Source organism: Papio anubis, chromosome 5 (assembly GCF_008728515.1).
Source record: "Papio anubis isolate 15944 chromosome 5, Panubis1.0, whole genome shotgun sequence".
Classification (NCBI taxonomy): Eukaryota; Metazoa; Chordata; class Mammalia; order Primates; family Cercopithecidae; genus Papio; species Papio anubis.
Window position 1 is genome coordinate 167191779 of NC_044980.1, and position 9743 is coordinate 167201521.

The window sequence follows — 9743 nt, forward strand, 5'->3', positions numbered from 1 at the left end:
TAATCCCAGCACTTTGGGAGGCCAAGGCAGGCAAATTACAAGGTCAGGAGTTCAAGACCAGCCTGGCCAACATGGTGAAACCCCGTTTCTACTAAAAATACAAGAAATTAGCTGGGAGTGGTGGCAGATGCCTGTAATCCCAGCTACTAGGGAGGCTGAGGCAGGAGAATCGCTTGAACCTGGGAGGCAGAGGTTGCAGTGAGCCGAGATTACACCACTGCACTCTAGCCCAGGCAACAGTGCGAGAATCCATCTCAAAAGAAAAAAAAAAAAAAAAAAAACTTCTCTGACCTTCCCCCTACTGGGTCAGATACCCCTTCCCTTAATTTCTAGAGTCCCTTGTTCCTTCCCTCTCAGAGCTCCTGTTGCAGAACATTGCATTGGTATGTTTAGAGAGGGTGAGTTCCTTGAGGACAGAGATTATGCCATTCACTCATCTAACCCTTCCTGCCTTCTTTGATGAGCCAGATACTGTGTTAGATGCAAGGGGCTGAGCAGCAGTTAATTACAGACAAGCTCCCTGTCCCGCCTTCATGACACTCTCATTCCGATGGGAGTAGACAGGTGCTAAGGAACTCATTTTAGGATTTCCACACTTTAGCACGTGGAGAATAGTTCCTATCTGCATAAAATGTAGAATGAAGGCTCCTGGTGCTGCTTGTGGCTCGTTTGGTGCGGACCTGGTACCTCTTTTGTGAAGCAGCAGCTGAGGAGACTCCGGCGCTGGCCATGGCCGACAAAAAGCCCAAGGAAGGAGTCAAGACTGAGAACAATGATCATATTAATTTGAAGGTGGCGGGGCAGGATGCTTCTGTGGTGCAGTTTAAGACTAAGAGGCACACACCACTTAGAAAACTGATGAGAGCCTATTGTGAACGACAGGGATTGTCAGAGAGGCAGATCAGATTCCGATTCGACGGGCAACCAATCAATGGAACAGACACACCTGCACAGTTGGAAATGGCGGATGATGATACAATTGATGTGTTCCAACAGCAGGCGGGAGGTGCCTACTGAAAAGGGAAACTGCTTCTTTACTCCAGAACTCTGTTCTTTAAAGACCAAGATTACATTCTCAATTAGAAAACTGTAATTTGGTTCCACCACATCCTGACTACCATCTTACAGTTTTCTCTATTCTTTCATTTCCCCCTTCCCCATTCCTTTATTATACATAAAGTAACAGGTATATGTATGTGCACAAGCATATTGTGTTTTTTTTTTTAACTAAACAGCCAATGGTATGTTTTAATTGACATCAGGTGGAGACAGGATGGAGGAAAACACTGATTCTGTGAAAATATCCCCTTTTTCCATTAGTGGCATGCTTGTTCAGCTCTTATCTTTATATTCCAGTACGTTATTTTGCTTTCACTGTTAAAAAATAAATAAATAAAATAAAATAAATACAAATCCTTGCATACCTTGTTCAACTGGAGAATTTTAATGTTTTTCATTTATCATTATAAAACCAAGGATGATTTTATAACTTTTTTGTATGTAGCTGTTACATGTGGGGCAATCTGTCTTTAAGTAGCGATAAATAACTCTAAAACAAAAAAGAATCCTACATAGTTTTCCCTTCAAGTCAAGTGTCTTGTTGTTTAAATAAACTTCTTGTTTAAAATGAAAAAAAAAAGTAGAATGAAAAGGCCAAGAATGTCCTTTATTTCATGTTAGGGATCAGGGACTATGATTATGTCACTACAGAATAAAATAAACTGAAATGGAAATCTGACAACTGTCTGACCAGATCCAAAGTGCCCTCAAAGAGAGTGCCGCCCCTGCCGTTCGGGCTGCATAGGCCAGGGATCCAAAACTCAGTCACCTACAGGGCCCAAAAGGCAATACACACCTGTGATTCATCTAAGACCATCGTCTTACACTGCCCATTGTTGAGGCTGTGGTCAGGAGGAGAGTGGACCCCAGGCAAGACCAGGAGGCCCCTTCCCAGCACTTTCACCTGTTTCTCTGTAGGAAAGTAGACCAAGAGTTGCTCTTTCTCCCAATTCCTCAACAGAAGCTACAACTTTGACATTGTATGTATGATCTCCAGATTTTCAAACAACTGATTAGTGAAACTCTGGAGATCATACTTACAATGGACTCAATGATCGTACTTACTTTTGGATTCAAAAGATTATCTCAGCAGTTTCAATAGAAATAGTCTGGCTGGGTGTGGTGACTTACGCCTGTAATCCCAGCACTTTGGGAGGCCGAGGTGGGCGGATCACAAGGTCAGGAGCCGGAGACCAGCCTGGCCAACATGGTGAAACCCATCTCTACTAAAAATACAAAAGTTGGTTGGACTTGGTGGTGCACACCTGTTGTCCCAGCTACTCGGGAGGCTGAGACAGGAGAGCTGCTTGAACCTGGGAGGTGGAGGTTGCAGTGAGCCAAGATTGTGCCACTGCACTCCAGTCTGGCAACAGAGTGAGACTCTGTCTCAGAAAAAAAAAGAAAAAGAAAAAGAAATAGTCTGAAGTTATTTTATCTCTATCCTGCTCCTTAGCACTGACTTAATTCAACTCATGCGTATTGAACAACACAAAAGAATAACACAACAATTAACAACACAAAAATGAATAAAACATTTACGTTTCAACCCCACCCTAAGGAATTCATACTCAAACAGAACAGCATAAGAAAAGTATTAATCGCCCACGACTTCTAGAAGTGATCCAGCCCCAAATCAAAATCCCCAACTGGAGACGCTTCTGTATATAGTTAATGCTTCTTGCCTGGATAAACCCCAAAAGGAGAAAGAAAAACAAATAACAACAGCCAAGAGCAAACAAGCAAGAGGAACTGGATGAGGCTGAGAAACTGAGATCTCTTAAAATGAATGTCCATGGCTAGAAATCTCCACTCCCACCTTGTAAAAGCCCAGGCTGTGGGACTGGAGTGGAGGTGGGATCTATGTGACCAAAGAAAACCTCCTGACTTGAGGGAAGAGCCAGGCCTGGCATCAATGATCTCCCCCAGACGGCCACTCAAAGCCATTAAAGCAAGGGGAAGTCCCCGTGCCTCTGCTGCAGGCCGTTTCAATGAAGAGGAGCCTGCCAGGAAGCAACCGGATAGCTTCCTGGTCGGAGGGCCTGCTGGTCTCGCCTCGGCATTTCTGGACAGTATTAATTTACACAGGCCCACAAACCAGCCGGGTACTCGCCAACCTATTGGGTTACATGCAAAGCAGAAATAAACTTCCTGGGATAACTAACAGAGGAAATTGGAAAGGAAGGAACAATCTATCAATTATCAATAGGCAGCTCACAGGAACTTGGCAAATTAAGTAGTTAAAATGGGTAATAGAGATGGAAAGAAAACGACAGGATTTTTAAGAAGCATCCCTCCATAATGCAGGAGATTAAAGGACTCGGCTGCTTTCCTTGCTCCCACAATAATGTCCCAGATCAAGTAAGGTGGAGGAGCAGGGAGAGGGGAATACTGAAGAGGCTGGCTCTGCCTAGCTGCAGGCATCGCTAGGGCCTGGGGAAATGGCCTTGCAGCTGGGAAGCAGGAAAGCCTGGCGTGGTACTTCCCACACTCGGGGTGGGGGCGGTGGGCGGGGGGTTCTGTGTGGTATGTTTCACACAGCATTTAGGAACACTGGATTGAAACATAGAGAAATGATTGCCTTCTCAGTTCTATTGAAACACAGAGAAATGATTGCCTTCTCAGTTCTATTTCTGTCTAGTGCTACCCCTCTGATACCTCTCCGAAGCCTGAAGACCTCCTCCCTCTTTGACAACAAGGGACCGGGCACATGGCTTTCTGCAGGCAGCCAGGCTTTTATTTTACCTGTCTTACATTTATTTTTTCAGTTGCCTTCCACATCTCACAGTTGTCCTGGCTACCACATCGCCATTGCGGTAGCCGTCTGAAGTCCTTTTGAAATAGATTTACTTGAGTTCTATAAGGGGAGGTGATTTTAAAAGTTATATTCGGGAAAGAGCAGCACCTAGTTTAAAGAGAGGGGATCATGAGAGTCTCAGCCCTTTATAAATGCATGGAACTCTTGGAAATGGCTTTGGAATTCCATGGGGTATCTCACCACATTAAGAGCTGACATGATTGACCTCTAAGGACGAAGGCAGAGGGACCACACATGAATTAGATGCATTCTCTACTTGCGCTCTTTCCATTCCTTCGTGAGGTAATACTTTGGAGGCCCTTTTTACAAATGAGGCAACTGAGGCACAGGAAAGCTAAGTCACTTGCCCAAGGACACCTAGATATGAAAATATGGAGCCTGGTTTGCTCCCTAGAGCTGGGCGATTCAGAACATAAGAGGCAGGGTACCCTGGCTGCCCTCTGAGTTACTGGGATATGTTTATGAATCTCAAGAGTTCTTCTGAGGATTAAATGAGATCACACAGGGAAAGCCTTTGGCTCAGTGGACTGGCATGTAATCTGTACCCAATAAATTCTCTCTTTTTTTCCCAATGAGATGCACAGAGCTCTGGGAGACTTCAAGGTTATGTTTCTCAATTTTGTTGTATAGAGGAACCTGGAGATGGTAAGCATCTTCTAAGATCATGTAGCAAGTCACAGCAGAATTGGCTCTTTGGTTGAAATCTCTAGGATGTCTGAGTTCAACCAAAAGTTCTTTACAATTCCTCCCAGGACTGGGCACTGACTAGCCTTCTCAGCATCTGGCCATGTTTTCAAGGCCTAGAGATGATTCTCAGTGCTCCAGGAGACACAAGTCAGACCCCAGCTCTCTGACTTCAATTTCGCCTTTGGATAACTATTCACAGAGCATCTCCTATCTGGGTGGTGAGGACTCACAGCAGTCTCTAAGACTTGCCCCACTCATGGAGCTTTCGATCTAGACAGGAAGGCAGGCATTAATCAAATAACTGACCAAACAAATATAAATTTGCAATGATTTCAGTGCTATGAACGAACAGCTCACAGGGCTAGGGGAGCATGCACCCCTTTTCTAGTCTATTGAACAGCCGACTTACTGGTGCCATACCTCCTGTCTCCCTTTCCAAAAAAATCTCTTCATGGCTGCTGGATTCATCTATCTAAATTCCAATTCTAATGTCACTCTCGGCTCTCAAAGCTTCAGTGGCTCCCTACTTTCCAGAGAGTGAAATGTACGTATCTCAGCCTGGCAGGCAAACCTTCCACCCAGCTTTCCAAACTTCCTCTTAGCTCCATTCCCAGCACAAGAGCCAGGGTTTCCCACTGCACTACCTAATACCCCGTCCACCTAAGACATGAGGCTCATAACATCCTTATAATAGAAACCCCGACCCACCACTCTCCAAGGCCTGTGCCAAACGCCTCCTCTTCCAAGAAGCCTTTTCTTTATCCCCATCACTTCCATCGTCCACCTGCATGATGCCTTTGGTTCATCGTTGCCTGAGAACCCTCATACTTCTCTTGCATCCAATCATGTAGGGACTTTCCTTATGTTTTCAAATTGAGTATGGATTCCTTAGAGTAGGGTGGGGGCATGAATGTTTTACTCGTTCTTGTATCATTCATTGTTGTGTTATTCTTCTGTGTCGTTCAATAAGCATGAATTGAATTTAGTTAGTGCTACAGGGCAGGATAGAAATATGAACAAAACTCTAACAAAGGATAATTAATTTTATTATTAAAACTTAATCACAGTCTGGGAGGCCGAGGCAGGTGGATCACAAGTTCAGGAGATCGAGACCATTCTGACTAACATGGTGAATCCCTGTCTCCGCTAAAAAATACAAAAAATTAGCCAGGTGTGGTGGCGGGTGCCTGTAGTCCCAGCTACTCAAGAGGCTGAGGTAGGAGAATGGCGTGAACCCAGGAGGTGGAGGTTGCAGTGGGCCGAGATCGCACCACTGCACTCCAGCCTGGGCGACAGAGCAAGACTCCATTTCAAAAAACAAAACAAAACAAAACAAAAAAACCTTAATCAGTGCTAATATCAGGCCACCTGGTGAAGACTGAAGACAGAGAGTGAACGAAACGTGGCCCATGTGCTTGAAGACACGAAGGCTGGAGGGGGAGGCCAACGCCCAAACACGTAACTATTGCCAAGATAATGGTGATGGCGGCGATAGTAAGAACAGCAGCTTGCACCCATTAGGAGGCTTGCACCCCACATGCCAGGACTGTGCTAGGCTCTTTATATCCATTATCTCATTTAACCCTCAGAGCAGTCCCATGAATTAGGTTTTTATTTTGTAGGTAGGGAAACCAGAGCTAATAAACTTTCAGTTGATTTGTCTGGGGTCTTAGTTAGGGGTGGCATTCAGTGGTATATTCCTGAATCCACCAACAAGCAGCCTGGAGTAGGGAGTCCAAGGCTGGAGTCCACTAACCTCCTGATGCCATCCAGGCATCAAGACAGGACTGCTTGTCTCTCAGTTCACACATTCCCAGTGTGTGATCTGTATCTCTCACTAGCCACCTTGTCGTTGGGAGATGCCTGATCCACACCCGGCATAGCAGCTATGATCTACACAGGGAGTAAGGTCAAGGGCAGAGAGTAAAAGTTATAGGCCAGTTTGTCTGCATTTTACAGTCTCTGGGAAGTCCTATCTAGTAAACTCCATCTACATGCCATTGGCCAGTGCTCATCTGAGCACTCTAAACTCCGAGACAGGTGGGAAATGTGGCTATCCTGCGGCATTCCTTGCCAGGCCAAACAGGAAGAATTCCTTCAGTAAGAAACAAGGGCAGAATGGATATTGGGTGAGAGTGAGCAGGGTCTGCCATTCACCCTAGTTTCAAGCCTGTACTTGAACCAGTGATGTGTTACTCAGTCGGCTGGCAAGGGTGGAGGGAAGCCGTGATTGGTGGCATTTGCCAATTTTTGCAGTGTAAATACTCTCATCATAAGTAAATTCAAGCTACCAACAGGACTGCAAATGGCTCATAGAATTCCTGAAGATGTAACCGTCAACTCTCACAGCTGGTGCAAGCTGACTCAGAACGTCATCGACGTAAACCTGCCTAACTCCAGGTAAACCCTCTTCACTATGATGTGTTACCAAAGGCCATGCAACACAGAGAAGGAGGCATTAAGGAGCTGCCCAGAGACCATGCAATTCTTGAACTTTGGGAATCTATGAGTTCAGAAGATGTATCAAGTACGTAATCACTCAGAGACCATTGAGAGCTGCCCTTTCCAGGTAGACGTGCAGCAGCAAGCAGGCCTGAAGCCCCTGGGAGCAAAGGCAGGTACAACAGATGATAGACGATACCTGTTCCACCTCTTCCCTGGGACGCCTAAGGAGCTGTTGGATGATGAGCCGGAACCTCAAGGCGATAGATCCTGAGGATGGCAACTAGTACTTGAAATTGACAGAAAAGGGAAAAAAAAGATATATATATATATATAAAAAATATATATTCTATACACACACACACACACACACACACACACACACACCACCCTCAACCAGGGGTAATCCTGCCCCCAGAAGATACTTGGCAATGTTTGGAGACACTTTTGGTGGTCACAACTCGGGACAGGGATGCTCCTGGCATGTAGTGGGTAGAAGCCAGGGATGCTGCTAGGCACCCTGCAAGGCACAGGGCAGCCCCCACAATGAAGAATTATCTAGCCCCAAATGACAGTGCAAAGGTTGGAAAACCCTGCTCTGTAAAATTAGCCAACAAATGTTGCCCCAGTGAGTTCTGTGAGCCACAGAAAAGACTTACTTTCTACGTTTTGGGGAGTACTGAGGAAGGGGTGGGCGGTGAGTGGAGAAGGGAAGATGCTGTTTATTATTCAACTCTCGCCTCCACAGCAGGGAAAACACTGTTTATACAAAACATCAAAGGTCGCTGCCACAGATATCAGTTCCATATTTCATGAGCCTTTGCCAAATCAAATTAGCTTATTTTCCTTGATATTAAGTTTGACAAGCAAAGAGACTGTGAAAACCAGAATTTTTAACTGGGTGTGCCCCTGTAATTCGGTTTTTTTTTTTTTTTTTTTGCGTTGAGATTCCAACAGTAGCCTTATTCTTCATGTAAGGATTGTATTACTGGCTGTATTCCTCTTGTCTGGAAATTTACCTCGTGTATTCTCAATTTCTTCTGCTATTCGCATTCTTCAGGAATGTGACTGCGGCAGCCAGCCGATGCTGTTGGGACTCGCAGCAGATGCCAAGGGCAGGTGACCGAGGTGCCCCAGGAGGAGAGCGGCCCCTGCTCCATGTGAACCCACTATTAAGACAACTTGGTGTGGGGCAGTGTGTGTGAGCATGGTGTCAGTCAAAAGAAAAAGAAAGCAAGAAAATACCCCCAGGCCAGTTATTCTTAATGGTTTTTGGTTCCGGACAGCTTCGAAAATCAGATGAAAGCTGTGATCTTGCTTCTGCAAATGTGTGCACATTTTGTAGGGAATCCTGGAGTGTTCACAGGTTTCCTTGGGCTGGGATTAGGGACTGCAGCTACAGGTCAAAGCATGTGACAAGAAGACGCCCACTGAATGTGAGCCTTCCATGCTTCGACTTTATACCTGTGACCTGAGGACTCACCTGCTAGAATCTGAGTTTTCTCTGCTGTAAAGTCGATATTAACATCTCCTTCAGCAGGTGGTCCTACCAGTTAGGATGGGATGAAAGTCAGTAGGAAGAATAGATCAGATGGAAAAACAGATGAAGGCAAAGAAACGACTGATTCACGTAATTAGCAATTATGGAGCACCTACTGCATACAGACACCACATAAAATGCTGGGAATTTACAGATAAGTAGACCAGAGTCCCTGCCCTCAAGGAGCTTGCAGAACATTTCAAATTCACAGGAGTTAGGGAGGCTTCAGTTGATACTGTGGCACTGGGGTGGACTCACGGGAAGGGATTCAGGAGCTATTAAGGAGAGACCACTGGGTGAATAAGACGGGGTCTGGCCTGCTGAGGGAGGACTCAACCGGAGTGGAATTCTCCTGCTGCACAAAATATCTGCTCTCAGGATCATGCAATTTTAACACAGACCCAGAACAAAGAAGCTTCTAGGTCTGGTAACAGGGCTTAGAGTCCCTTTCAGAGGGTTGAATCTCACGTGCAATTTCCCGTAGTTACTTAATGTTTTTGCACCGTGGTGTTTGCAATGCATGTTAGACTAGTCATCTTGGCTTTCATATTGGAGTCAGGTGGCGTGAGATGCAGCCTGTAGGCTCCACAAGGGACGGGGTGCTTTTCTTGTTAATTGTTCTATTCCCAGCACCTAGAATGAGGCCTGACACACAGGAGGTGCTAACTCAGTATTCACTAGAAAAATGAAAGGAATTATCTAGTGGGAAAAACAGGCTTCATCAGGGCTGCAAAAGAAGAGAACAGGGGGCCAAGAGCAGTGTATCCGAGGAGGCTGCCTTGGTTAGGAGGGCCCTTGGGAAGAGTTCCTTAAGGTGGAGGCCCTGGAGGTGAGATCTGAGTGGGAGCTAATGGGGTGAAAAGGGAAGACAGAGGACACAGTCCATGCAAAGTCCTGATGGCAGGCGGAGACCGGCAAGTTCAAGGAGCCGAGGTCTGTGTGGCGGGAGTGCTGAGGATGTGAGGGAGGGGTCCGGGGGGCTGGAGGGACAACTGACCACATCACACAGGACTTTGTAGGTCATAGCCAAGACTTCTTTGTCTCAAGAGCAGTGGGAAGTCATTGAATATCTTTAAACACCTTGGGCAATTTTCTTTCCTCTGTTTTCCATGTGAACGCCAGCATGAGGGAGCATACTTTGTACATTGGTCATTTTCCTCCCCTGCATTCATCTCTCTCCTTTCTTCCTAGAAATAGTGC

General features: G+C 45.8%; 1 pseudogene; it reads left to right on the forward strand.

The window, feature by feature from the left end:
* Positions 1-299: 299 nt before the first annotated feature.
* LOC101008266 lies at positions 300-1639 on the forward strand (annotated as a pseudogene).
* The last annotated feature ends 8104 nt before the right edge of the window (positions 1640-9743 follow it).